Below are 13635 nucleotides of genomic sequence, written 5' to 3' on the forward strand. Positions count from 1 at the left end.
GGCCACGCAGGGAGATGCCGCAGCCCTGTCTGGTCCAGGAACTGAAGTCCAGGGCGGCAGCAATGAGCCTGGGCTCCGACTCCCACATGCCCTACAGCTTTGGCCGAATGGCTTAACCTCTCTGTGCCCCAGTTTCCTCATCCGTAAAATAAGGATGATGGCACTTGAATGCAGTGAGGATTCAGCAAGTTAATGCCAAGTGATTATTTTTTTCAATTTTTTTTTTTAGTGACTATTCAGTTTTTGAGACAGAGTGAGACAGCATGAGGAGCGAAGGGGCAGAGAGAGAGAGAGGCAGAATCTGAAGCAGGCACCAGGCTCCGAGTTGTCAGCACCTAGCCTGACCTGGGGCTTGAACCCATGGATCGTGACCTGAGTGAAGTCGGATGCCCAACCAACCGAGCCACCCAGGCCCCCCAATGCCAAGTGCTTAGAACGGTGTCTGGCACTCCGTGAATGTGTGATCTAACAAAGTGGGGAGGGGAGGAGTGCAAAAGTTGGGCTGGCGGTCACCTCTGGCTACCTGTGGGTAGAGGAGAACCTGGGCCGTGGGGCTGCCTGTGCCCTGGCTTCTCACTCCTCAAGGATGAGAACGCATGCCCGGAAGGCAGTTACGTAACTGAAACAAACATCTTGAAGTGATCATTGCTCCCAATGCGAATGACACATACCGATATTTTTAAATTTTAGTTTCTTCAGTTTAAAAACTGAGCTTGCCCACTAAATTGATTACACGGCCAACTAATGGAAAGCAGACTGCGGTTTCAAAGCCACTGACCCTGGATAATTTATGAGAGCCCTCACAGCTGAGAGATTTCAGGGCCTGAACTCCAGGATTCTAGCTCTCCATTCGTTTTGTCATTTTGAGAAAGCTTTCCAAGCTCTCTGGCTCTCAGAATTTGGGAGCCTGACATCTTAAAATCACATGGACTTCATTTTAAAGATGAAGTAGCTGTTAATCTTTAAAAAAAAAAAAATAATAAAAAAGAATAACAAAGACACACAGAAAGGGTTAGGGAAGGTACTTTGAGTTAAAGCCCCGTGTGCGTTTCAGACACGATTCCTCTGCCCTTTTATCTCTAGCCTGGCCCCTGGGTCACACCCTGAGTCAGGAAGACTGTCCGTCTTTCATCCCTGTCCTTTGCCGAATCTGGCTGTCTGCCCTGCACCACATCCATGCCCGTGTGGCTGCTTCACATGCCTCGTCCGTATAGAAGTCGGGGAATCTTCCGGTCCTTGGCACATGGGTTCCCACTCGGCCCACACGATGAACACTGCAGCAGTCTGCCAGCTGGAAGGAGACCCCTCCCTGTCCCTCTGGTCCAGGGTGCCCGTTCCAGGCTCTGCCTGGCTGCTTTCCTACTCTAGCACCGCCGGGGGGGCCTCTGGTGCTGGGGCAGCTGCAGGCCACCCACGGGCACACAAGAGCGGAATCAAGGTCACGCATAGGGCATCAGGGACCCCTTGGCTTTCTCTAGTGCCTTGAGCTCAACCTCATGAGGCCTAAGCTTTTCATTTTATAAATTATACTATCCTGAAAAGAGATAATATCATTTACCAACATATAATTAAAAAAAATACAAGACTGGGCGCCTGGGTTGCTCAGCTGGGTGAGCGTCTAACTCTGGGTTTTGGCTGAGGTCATGATTTCGTGGTTTTGTGGGTTTAAGCCCCGCGTCTGGCTCGTGCTGGCAGTGCAGAACTTGGTTGGGATTCTCTCTCTCTCCCTCCCTGCCCCTCTCCTGTTTCTCTCTCTCACTCTCAAAATAAACATTAAAAAAAAATAGAGGACTATATGCTAACTAACTTGGATGTAAATTTTAAAAAATTAATTTAAAAAGTTAAAAAAAAGTGTTGGGTGGTAAGAACTCTTTAGCTAAATTATTTTCTTTTTAAGAATGTAACTTTAAAAATATACACAAGTAATTAAGTGCTTATTGTTGGGGGAGAAACCCGATGAACCAGAAAAAAAAAGAAGAAAGGAAGAACAATCATCAAAATAATCACAGACCTCAAAAAAAAGATAGAAGACTAACTGAAATATAAATAGAAGGAAAGCAACATGTAATGGACTCAGGTGCGTTTTAAGTAAAGGTCTGGGAACAAACTTTTTTTTTCTTTTTAAATTTTTAATGCGTATTTATTCTTGACACACACACACACACACACACACACACACACACACAGAGTGCAAGTAGGGGAGGGGCAGAGAGAGAGGGAGACAGACTCTGAAGCAGGCTCCAGGCTCTGAGCTATCAGCACAGAGCCCGACGTGGGGCTCGAACTCACGAACTGCAAGATCATGACCTGAGCTGAAGTTCGACACTTAACCAACAGAGCCACCCAGGTGCCCCTGGGCACAATCTTCAAGCGATGACAATGGGTTAGATCATGTACCCATGAGAGGATTTCTGTGAGCGGGACAGCCCTGCACAGAGGGACAGCTGAGGTTCTGACAGGCCACCCCAACCCTGGCAGAGCTGCAGGAGATGGGATTTCTGTTAAGTTTCCCAACACAACAAGGGACACCCTTCCCTTTGTTTACTTGCGATCCTGGAAAGTACAGCGCATGTCTAAAAAATAATTTGTGCAAAACAGAGTTAGGTTCCAGGCTCAAATGATTATATACATTTTTCATCTCCACACGAAGGATGGATATGACCCTGGGGGCTTTGTGAAATGTGACAGGTCTTTGCACTGTCCTATGGGGAGGCCTCCGCGTCCAAGGAGAGGCCCCTTATCATTGTGACAATCAAGAACCTCTCCTAAACAACGTGTCCCTAGGGGTGGCATCAGTCTGTTGAAAACCAGGGCCCCGGCATATTCACCCCATGCGTTCTGCCCCGACGGAAAGCTCCCTGATGCCTCAGCTTGTGGCTTCCTACCAACCCTGGCCACTTAGAATGGCTCTCATTCCCCGGCCCCTAGAGTCCAGGTCCAGCAGCCTGTGATCTAGGGCTCTTCCCAGCTTGCCTTGCTGTGGCTCACACTTCAACATGATGCCGTGAGCTGAAGAGGTACTGCCCTGTCCTTCATCCTCCGGAGGGAAGGGAGGTTGGTCCAGAGGGACAGTCCTGTGATCTCCCTCCTGCAAAGAGGTCCATCTGGCACTCGTGAAAGCCAAGGTCCCACACAGGCAGGCATTGGGACTGGGGAACAAGTGATGGACTTCCTGTCCCCATCCTTCTTCCTGTGCGCGCCCCCACCGCCTCATACATCCCCCCCAGTGCACAGAGTGCCAGGAGAGCAAGAAAAGAAAATAACAGATCTTAACCCACATTTCTTAATCCACAGAGCACATCCAGTGCTCATCCCAACAAGTACCCTCCTCCACGCCCATCAGTCCCCTTCTTTTCTCCCCCACCCCCATCAGCCCTCCGTTTGTTCTCAGTATTTAAGAGTCTCTTACAGTTTGCCTCCCTCCCTCTCCCCAACTGTTTTCTCCCCTTTCCCCTCCCCGCATAGTCTTCTAAGTTTCTCCTGTTCCACATGAGTGAAAAATATGGTATCTGTCCTTCTCTGCCTGACTTATTTCGCTCAGCATAACACCCTCAAGTTCCATCCAGGTTGCTACACATGGCCAGATTTCATTCTTTCTCATTGCCATGTAGTATTCCATGGTATAGATAAACCACATCTTCTTGATCCATTCGTCCGTTGATGGACACTTAGGCTCTTTCCATGTTTTGGCTGTTGTGGAGAGTGCTGCTATGAACATTGGGGTACATGTGCTCCTATGCATCAGCACCCCTGTATCCCTTAGGTAAATTCCTAGCAGTGCTATTGCTGGGTCCTAGGGGAGTTCTGTTGTTAATTTTTTGAGGAACCTCCACACTGTTTTCCAGAGGGGCTGTACCCGTTTACATTCCCACCAACAGTGTAGGAGGGCGCCCGTTTCTCCACATCCTCGCCAGCATCTAGAGTTGTCTGATTTGCTCATTTCAGCCACTCTGACTGGCGTGAGGTGGTATCTCAGTGTGGTCTTGATTTGTATTTCCCTGATGAGGAGGGATGCTGAGCATCGTTTCATGTGTCTGTTGGCCATCTGGATGTCCTCTTTGGAGGCAGAGTCTGTTCATGTCTTCTGCCCATTTCTTCGCTGGGTTGTTTGTTTTTCCGGTGTGGAGTTTGGTGAGTTCCTTATAGATTTTGGATACTAGCCCTTTATCTGATATGTCATTTGCAACTATCTTTTCCCATTCCGTCGGTTGCCTATTAGTTTTATGGATTGTTTCCCCTGCTGTGCAGAAGCTTTTAATCTTGATGAGGTCCCAACAGTTCATTTTTGCTCTTGATTCCCTTGCTTTTGGAGATGTGTTGAGTAAGAAATTGCTGCGGCTGAGGTCAAGGAAGTTGTTTCCTGCTTTCTCCTCTAGGGTTTTGATGGTTTCCTTTCTCACATTCAGGTCCTGAAGGAGTCGTTTTAACCCATTTGTCAGGTTGTGGGTGTTAGTTTTAACCCGGTCACCAAGTCATGACTCCCCTTGTAGTGTCCATCTACACTGCAGCAGCTCTTGGTAAGCTGAATGTGGATGGAGTGTGAGGGCGCTTCCCTCAGGGCAACTGTGTGAGGAACATACACCTCGTGCAGGAGTGTAGACCGCACAGGTGACACATGTCCATCCAACTGACCGTCCGAGGGAGGGTGATGATGTCAACTCATATGCTTAATCTGAGTGGAGCCTAATTTCAATCTAAAAGTTTTTACAGGGGCACCCGCGTGGCTCAGTCGGTTAAGCGTACGACTTCAGCTCAGGTCACGATCTCACAGTCTGTGAGTTCAAGCCCCATGTTGGGCTCTGTGCTAACAGCTCAGAACCTGGAGCCTGTTTCAGATTCTGTGTCTCCCTCTCTCTCTATCCCTCCCCTGCTTGCATTCTCTCTCTCTCTCAAAAATAAATAAACATTAAGAATTTTTTTAAATAGGGGCGCCTGGGTGGCTTAGCCGGTTAAGCGTCCGACTTTCGCTTAGGTCATGATCTCGCGGTTCGTGGGTTCGAGCCCCGCGTTGGGTTCTGTGCTGACTGCCAGCTCGGAGACTGGAGCCTATTTCAGACGCGGGATCTCCCTCTCTCTCTGACCCTCCCCTGCTCACGCTGTCTCTCTCTCTCTCTCTCTCCTAGAAATAAATAAAACATTAAAAAATTTAAAAAAAAGAATTTTTTTGAATAAAAATAAAAGTTTCTACACCCTTATGAATTGATTGGTACCCTCCAGGTGTCTGAGCATGTATGCCCCACTCTGGAGATTACTGCCCTGTGTGGTGTCGGGACCTCTCAAGAGGCAAACCTAATGCTAATCCTTCTCTCACCAGCAGAGGGAGATCTGCCTGTGAATGGAGAGCTTCACTTCAAGGAGGCTGATTCACCCCCAGGAGCTGGAGCTGGGAGGGTGGAGAGTCTGGATCCCAGCTGGACGCCAAGGTGTGTGTCTGGGGCTGAAGGGCTCAGTCATGGTTGAGTGTCCCTGGCAAAGTGTTAGGCAACTATAAAAGGGGCCAAAATCGGCAAAACCAGCCATTCCAGGGCTCTGGATGTTGACCAAAGGCAAGGAGACGAAAAATTGAGAAGCATCTATGGGAACACGGAGCTTTTGGGAAAGAACGGTGGGAGTCTTACATCGAGCTGATTCCTTTCCCCTCACCCCCCTGGTAGCTTGTAGTACTACCAGGGTGAAGGTGCCTTTGAAAACTAGCAGTTTCACTGCTGGATTTCATGTGGAGAGAGAAAGCCCGTGCTCACTGGCATTGTCAGTAAAAGTAGCAAACACAGTAGGAAATGAAAAGTGAAAGCCCACAGCTTTCGTAACCTGAGGCTGCAGACCCACACGGGGCAGGTGGCAGATCAGTGGGCTATCTATGAATTTGCGGGGGAAATCCTGGAAAAGAGAGAGCCAGAGAGTGCTGATCAAGCTCTCCACTGATCAAGAGAGCTGATCAAGCTCTTCCTGGTGGAAGGGGGGCGGGGGTGTGTTCATATACAGGATCTGTGGTATATGAGAAGACCCAAGATCTGTGGTAGAAAGTGAAAGCTGGGAAAGATTTGAAAACGGACTGAATTTTGAAGAGCCCCCCACCCCCACCCCCATCCCTAGGTCTATTGACCAAGGGTGAAAGCCTCACTGGCTCAAGGTGTTTGAGCAGAGGCTCTAACCTGTCATTACCTGACTGCTCTACTCGACACACCCAGAGACAATGTCTAGGCAGATTTTATTTTACAAAAAATAAAGATGTAAATTAAAAAACTGAGCAGAGGAACACCTGGGTGGCTCAGTCGGTTATGCATCAACTTTGGCTCAGGTCATGATCTCACAGTTTGTGGGTTTGAGCCCCATGTTGGGCTCTGTGCTGACAGCTTGGAGCCTGGAGCCTGTTTCAGCTTCTGTGTCCCTCTGTCCCTCCCCCGCTCGCTCACTCAAAAATAAATAAACATTAAAAAAATGATCAGAGACATTATGGGCTATGTACCATAGGGCAGGCAGATTCCAAAGATTGAGTCTAGGCATTTACTAAAAACAAAACAATAACAACAACTTTCAGGGGAAAAATTCGGAATCTGAAATCACTATACAATATGTCATCAAAATGTCCAGTGTTCAACCAAAAATGGAACCCAAAATGAAAAATATAGTAACATTTACAACCATTTAAATATGCCTAGGTATGAATCTGACAAAGCACATATAGAGTTGATGAAAGACATAAAAGTCAAATAAATGGAAAGGCATACTGTGCTCATGACAGAAAGACTCCGAGTCAAGATGTCAATGCTTGCCAAATTGATTTAAAGATTTAATGCGATTCCTATCAAAAATGCCAGCAATGGGGTGCCTGGGTGGCTCAGTCGGTTAATCATCTGACTTCAGGTCATGATCTCTCAGTTTATGAGTTCAAGCCCCACGTCAGGCTCTGTGCTGACATCTCAGAGCCTGCAGCCTGCTTCAGATTCTGTCTCCCTCTTTCTCTGCCCCTCCCCCACTTGGGCTGTGTGTCTCTCAAAAATAAATAAACATAAACAATTAAAAAAAAAACCCAAGATACCACTATACACTTGTCAGAACCAGAGAGAGAAAGACAGAGAGAGAGTCCCAAGCAGGCTCTTCACTAATAGCGCAGAGCCCAGCATGGAGCTCAAAACTCACAAACTGTGAGATCATGACCTGAGCTGAAATCAAGAGCTGGCTGCTTAACAGACTGAGACCCCCAGGCGTCCCCACTGTGGAATTTCTTACGGAGCCAAGCATGCAACTACCATACAACCCAGAAATTGTCCTTTTGGGCATCTATCCCAGAGAAATGAAAATACAGGTTTACACAAAAACCTGTGCATGAACGTTCACAGCAGTTTTATTCATAATAACCCTAAACTGGAAATGACCTCGGATGTTCTTCAATGGGTAAGTGGTTAAACAAACTGTGTGCCTTACTCTGTTTAGGCTGCTGTGACAAATCACCATAGACGGGGTGGCTTATAAACAACTGAAGACTGAGAAGTCCAAGGTCTAGTCTCCAGTACATTTGATGTCTGGGGAGGGCCTGCTTCCAAGTTCATGGACAGTAATCTTGCTGTGTCCTCACATAGCAGGAAGGGCAAAGAAGCTCTCTTTTATAAGGTCACTAATCCCATTCTTGAGAGTTCTGCCCTTGTGATCAAATCACTTCCCAAAGACCCCACCACTAAATACCATCATATTGGGGATTGGGTTTCAACATGAATTTTGAGGCAACACAAAAATCCAGTCTACGGCACTGTGGTATATTCATATCATGAAACACTACTCAGTAAGAACGAACCATTAATACATGCATCATTTGAGATAAATCTCAAAGGCGTTATACTGAGTAAAAGAAGGCTCACATGCTATATACTTGCTCTTATGTAACTTTGTCGAAATGACAATTATAGAATTGGACAACATTTCTTAATAGTTTCCAGGAATTAAGGATGGAGGGTGCAGTGGGTATGGATGTGGCTATAAAAGAACAGAAGGTCCTTGTGATGGAAGTGTTCTGGATTCTCACTATCAATGCCAATATCCTGGTGGGGACATTATCCTATGGTTCTACAAGATACTACCACTGAGGAAAACTGGGCAAAGGGCCCATGACATCTCTCCGTATTATGTCTTAAATCCACATGTGAATCTACAATTATCTGAAAGTAAATATATCAAATTTTTAAAAATCTGAGCAAAGACATCAGGTTCCTTCACACTATGGAGGGAGAAGCATTCCACAGATTAACTTCAGGCAAGTTACTAAAAACAAAACGATAGCAACTCTTGGCGGGAAGATCAGAATCCCAAGTGCCTACAATATATTATCCAAAATGTCCAGTTTTCAACAAAAAAGTGTGAAGTGTGTATGGAAACACAATAAGATCCATATTTGGTGAAAAACCGGTCAATAGAAACTCTCTTTAAGTGGATCCAGATGTTGGATTTAGCAGACAAAGGCTTCAAAGCAGCCATTATAAATACACTCAGAGAATTAAAGGAAAATATAATTGAAGCAAAATATAATTACAACTAAGAAACAGGCAGTCTCAACAAAAACAATGAAAAATATAACCAAGAACCAAATGGAAATTCCCAGAATTGAAAACTGCAGTAACTTAGATGAAATATTTGCCAGATGGATTTAACAGTAGATTTGAAATGGCAGAAAAATCAGGGAACTTGAACACAGGTTATAAAAATTACCCAATCCTGAATACTAGAGAAAATTTAAAAATGAAGAAAAATGAACAGAGCCTGAAGACCTAGGGACAATATCAACCATGCCAACATGGCAGTCACAGCAGAAAAAAAGAGCAAGAAAAGGAAAGGAAAAATATTTGAAGAAATAATGGCCCAAAACTTTCAAATTTAATAAATATCACTAATTTACAGATCTAAGAATCTCAACGAATCCATGTTAGAATAAATACAAAGAGATCCCCACCTAAATACATCATGGTTGACCTTGAAAGACAAAGAGCAGGAGGGGTGCCTGAGTGGCTCTGTTGGTTAAGTGTCTGACTTTGACTCAGGTCATGATCTTGAGATTTGTGAGTCTGGCCCGTGTTGGGCTCTGTGCTGACAGCTCAGAGCCTGGAGCCTGCGTCAGACTCATGTCTCCCCCTCTCTCTCCCCCTCCCCTGCTCATGCCCTGTCTCTTTCTTTCTCAGAAATAAATATTTAAAAAAATTTAAAAATCACAAAGCAGCAAGACAAAAAAAGTGATTTGGTGAAACAACAATGCAATCACTTGACTTCTCAGCGGCAGGGAGGAAGACAGCGGGGCGGCACATGCAAAGTGTTGAAAGAAAACCAGCTGGCCAGGCGACTTCTAGAGGCAGAGAGATTATCTTTCAAACATGAAGTTGAAAGACATTCCAAAGGAAACAAAGCCGGAAAGAATTCATTGTTAGCAGATTTGCTTTATAAGAAATACAAAAAATTGGGGTGCCCGGGTGTCTCAGACCGATTGAGCACCCATCACGATCCCAGGGTAGTGGGGTTGAGCCCTTCTTCGGGCTCTGCACTGAGGGTGGCGTCTCCTTGGGATTCTCCCTCTCGCTCTGCCCCTCTCCCTGGCTTGCGTGTTTGTGCCCTCTCTCAAACAGATAAACAGGAAATACAAAAGGAATTTTTTTAAACTTCAAGAAAATGACAACACGTGATAACTTAAATCAACATGGACGAAATGAAGAGCACCAGAAATGGTAAGTATGTGGGTAAAGATAAAAGACTAAAAAAGTATATATTTTTTTCCTTAATTTCTTTGAATGACATACAATTACTTAAAGTAATAATTATAACATTGTAATCTGAGCTTTAATTTTTTTTAAGATCTTATTTTTAAGTAATCTCTACACCCAACATGGGGCTCGAACTTACAACCCCGAGATAAAGAGTCATGTGCTCTACTGACTGAGCCAGCTGGGTGGCCCAAGGAACCTCAAAGTTTATAACATATATGGATGTGATACATATGATAATAATAGATCAAAGGAGGGGTGAATGGAACTATCTGCAAACAAAGCTGCAGTGTTTTACCAGAATGAAGTCAGCTTTAACCCAAAGTAGATGGTGAGTTAAGATGTACGTAAGGTACATCCCTAGGGAGTAACTACTAAGAAAATAACTCCAAAAACATCACTGAAATGTAAAGAGAGTTAAAATGACACATTAAAAATATATTTTAAAAAATTTTTACTGTTTTATTTCTGAGAGAGAGAGAGAGAGAGAGAGAGAGAGAGACAGCGTGAGCAGGGGAGGGTCAGAGAGAGAGGGAGACACAGAATCTGAAACAGGCTCCAGGCTCTGAGCTGGCTGTCAGCACAGAGCCTGACGCAGGGCTCGAACCCACAAACCGTGAGATCATGACCTGAGCCGAAGTCGGCCACTTAACCGACTGAGCCACCGTGGCGCCCCTAAAAAATATTTTTTTTTAACACAAAAGAAGGCAGTAAAGAAGGAAGAGAGGGACACACACACACACACACACAGCAGAATGGCATGTGTAAACCCATGAGGTGTGAATAAATCAAATACTATAATTGAAAGGCAAAGATTGTCAGACTGGATACAAAAGCAAGATCCGACCATAGACTGTCAAGAAGAGACACGTTTTGGATTCAAGGCAACAGAGTGAAAATAAAGGATGGGAAAAAGATATATCAAACAGCAACCACGAGAGCTTGGGATGGTTAGATTATCATCAGACAAAATAGATCTGAAGACAGAAAAATATTACTAGGGGCAAAGAAGGACGTTTCAAAATAATTGGAAGATTAATGCATATATTAGGAATGTAACATATGTATTTAAATGTACACACAGGTAACAACAGAGCCCTAAAATACATGAAACAAAACCCAACAGAAGTGTGAGGAGAAACAGAGAATTCAACAATTCTAGAGATTTCCATACCACATTCTCAAAAATTGATGGAATAACGAGACCTGAAATCAACAAGGAGATAGGATAATTGAATAACATTATCAGCCAGGTTAACTCCAACCGATAGCAGCAGATTGCACATCCTTTACAAGTGCACTCGGAACATTGTCACGAAGTCAGGCAAGATGGCTGAAATCATTCCAAAGTATGTTTGATGGCCAAATGGAATTAAATCCAGAAAAAAATTCGGCAAATCCCCAAATATGCGGAAGGAAAAGATAGCACCCTCCTGAAAATAATTCATGAATCAAAGAAGAAATGACAGGGAAAATTTTGAATGGAATGACAAGGAAAACACAACACACTAACATGTGTGAAATGTGGCTAATGTGTATTTTAGAGCGTGTTTAGAGGTTGCTGGAGTACCTGAGGGAACGCCTTTAAAACAGCTGATAGAAATGTTCTAAACCGGATTGTAGCGATGGTTACACATCCCTATAAATTCGCTAAACACATCATTGAATTGTGCCCTTGCAGTGCATGAATTGCATGGGTGTGAATGATACCAGATACAGGTGTTTCCCGAGGGTTGGAGGAGGGGAGAGTAGTTGATTGCAAAAAGCCACGTAGGTAGGGTGACCACTTGTCCTTCTTAGCGACTTTTCCAGTTTCAAAACTGAAAGTCCTACATCCTGGGACCCCTCTGCAGGCTCAGGAAAACCAGAAAGTTCGCTACCATACACACAGGGCAATTTTCAGGGTGACGGCACTGTTCTTTATGTCACCGAGGTAGTTCATACACGACTCCATGCATTTGTCAAAACCCCGTACCTAACGAGTTTTGCTGCATGCAATTTTTTAAAAAATCGACCAAGATGTCATGAGATCCCAGCACGGAATGCAGACTATGACAAACTAGCCTGTATTACATTTGACAGCACCTTAATGGAGGGGGTGGAGTGAAAAGGCCCTGATCTAAGTAATTTTGGAAAAGGATTCTTTGATCGGATACCATAAGGCTAGAGACAAAAAAGTACTGTAAGTGGACATTGTCCTCTGGTTGGCAAATTTGTTCCTCATGGAGTATAGTTTGGCAGTTCTGAAACTATTTGTTTATTTTTGAGAGAGAGACAGAGAAGGCGCAACTGAGTGAGGGGCAGAGAGAGAGAGAGAGAGAGGGAGAGAGAGAAAGAGAAGCAGGGCTCATCCGAAGTGGGGCTCATGGCCACCCAAAGCTCACCCAATATGAGACTCGAACTCACAAAACATGAGAGTGTGAGCTGAGCTGAAGTCAGCTGGGAACCTGGGGCCTGGGGCTGGCCGGGCGGCAGGTTTACACATTATGGGCAGACACCGCGGTCCTCTGTCCCATCTCTGCCCCTCGTTCTCGCTCGCGTTTCTCTCCTTAGCAGGTTTGCTTCATTTCCCCTAAGGCCCCCCTCTCCCTTAGCGCTGCCCCTACCCTGCTTTGCTTCTCTCTATGATTTCACACTACACGATGCAGCTACAGCATTAGATAGTCACCTGTTCTGGTTAGATTTTGCCGCATAACAACCCATCCCCAACTGCGTGAGACGTCAGCCGTTTTAACGTGCTCAGCATCCCGTGGGTCAGGAATTTGAACAAGGCCCAGCAAGCATATGAACTGTCTCTGCCCCACGATGTCTGGGGTCTCCGCTGGGGGTGGCTCCTAGGGCCGGGGGCTAGAATCACCTGTCTGGCACCTGAGACTGAGTGCAGCACCTCGGTGTGGCCTTTGCAGCTGGCGTGAGCCTCTTAGAGCGTTTGCAGGTGTGTCCTGGAGACCGGTGTCCTGTTATTCTCCTCTGGTGATGCAGTCACAGGCCTGTCCCCATTCAAGAAAGGGAGCCACCCCGCCTCTCCCTGGGCAGAGGGCCAAGGAAGGCAGGCCCTGCTTCACAGCCACCTTACTTGTTTATGTCCTGTCTCCTCTCTGTGAGGTCAGGGACTGTCTCAGTTTCGTTTTCCACCGTCCCCAGTGAAGGCACGCAAAGAATTGCTGCTGTTGGACGCTGTAGAACGATCGTGGCAAGAAAGGGTCACTTCATTCCTAGTCTTAAAAGCTTTTATTAAGAAAACTTCTCCGGGCACCTGGGTGGCTCAGGCGGTTAAGCGTCCGACTTCGGCTCAGAGCATGATCTCACAGTTCGTGGGTTCAAGGCCCGCGTTGGGCTCTGTGCTGACAGTTCAGAGCCTGGAGCCTGTTTCAGTTTCTGTGTCTCCCTCTCTCTCTGACCCTCCCCTGTTCATGCTGTCTCTCTCTCTCAGAAATAAATAAAAAATATTAAAAAAAAAAAAAAAAAAGAAAGAAAACTTCTCAAATGGCGACGGCATCTTCTCAAATGTCTGTGGCGGCGACCAGATGGCCCACCCACCTCACCTCTTCTGAATTCACATGCTGTTCCCGCAGCCCCCAGTGCCTTCCACGCTTGCTACTTCCCAGCACCACGGTCCTGCTGGAAGCCACAATCTGTTTGAGACTCGCCCGGGGAGTGGGCGGAACATTGCAGGTGCCGCCCTGCCCCCCGGCTTTGCGGTGTCCATGCCACACCCTGGAGCCGGACCCCCTAGGAGCCCGAAAGTGAAAAGCGCTCAGAGACCTTCTGAGCTGAGAATGCCCCTTACTAGCATGATTCACCTCGACCCCCACGGAATCCTGGTCCTTTGGGCCGAGACCCCGAGCTTCTCTGCACATTCCGGTGCTTGTTCTGAGCAGAACAAGGATTTGTC

The sequence above is a fragment of the Hyaena hyaena genome, unplaced genomic scaffold (assembly GCF_003009895.1).
Source record: "Hyaena hyaena isolate Hyena2069 unplaced genomic scaffold, ASM300989v1 scaffold_135, whole genome shotgun sequence".
NCBI lineage: Eukaryota > Metazoa > Chordata > Mammalia > Carnivora > Hyaenidae > Hyaena > Hyaena hyaena.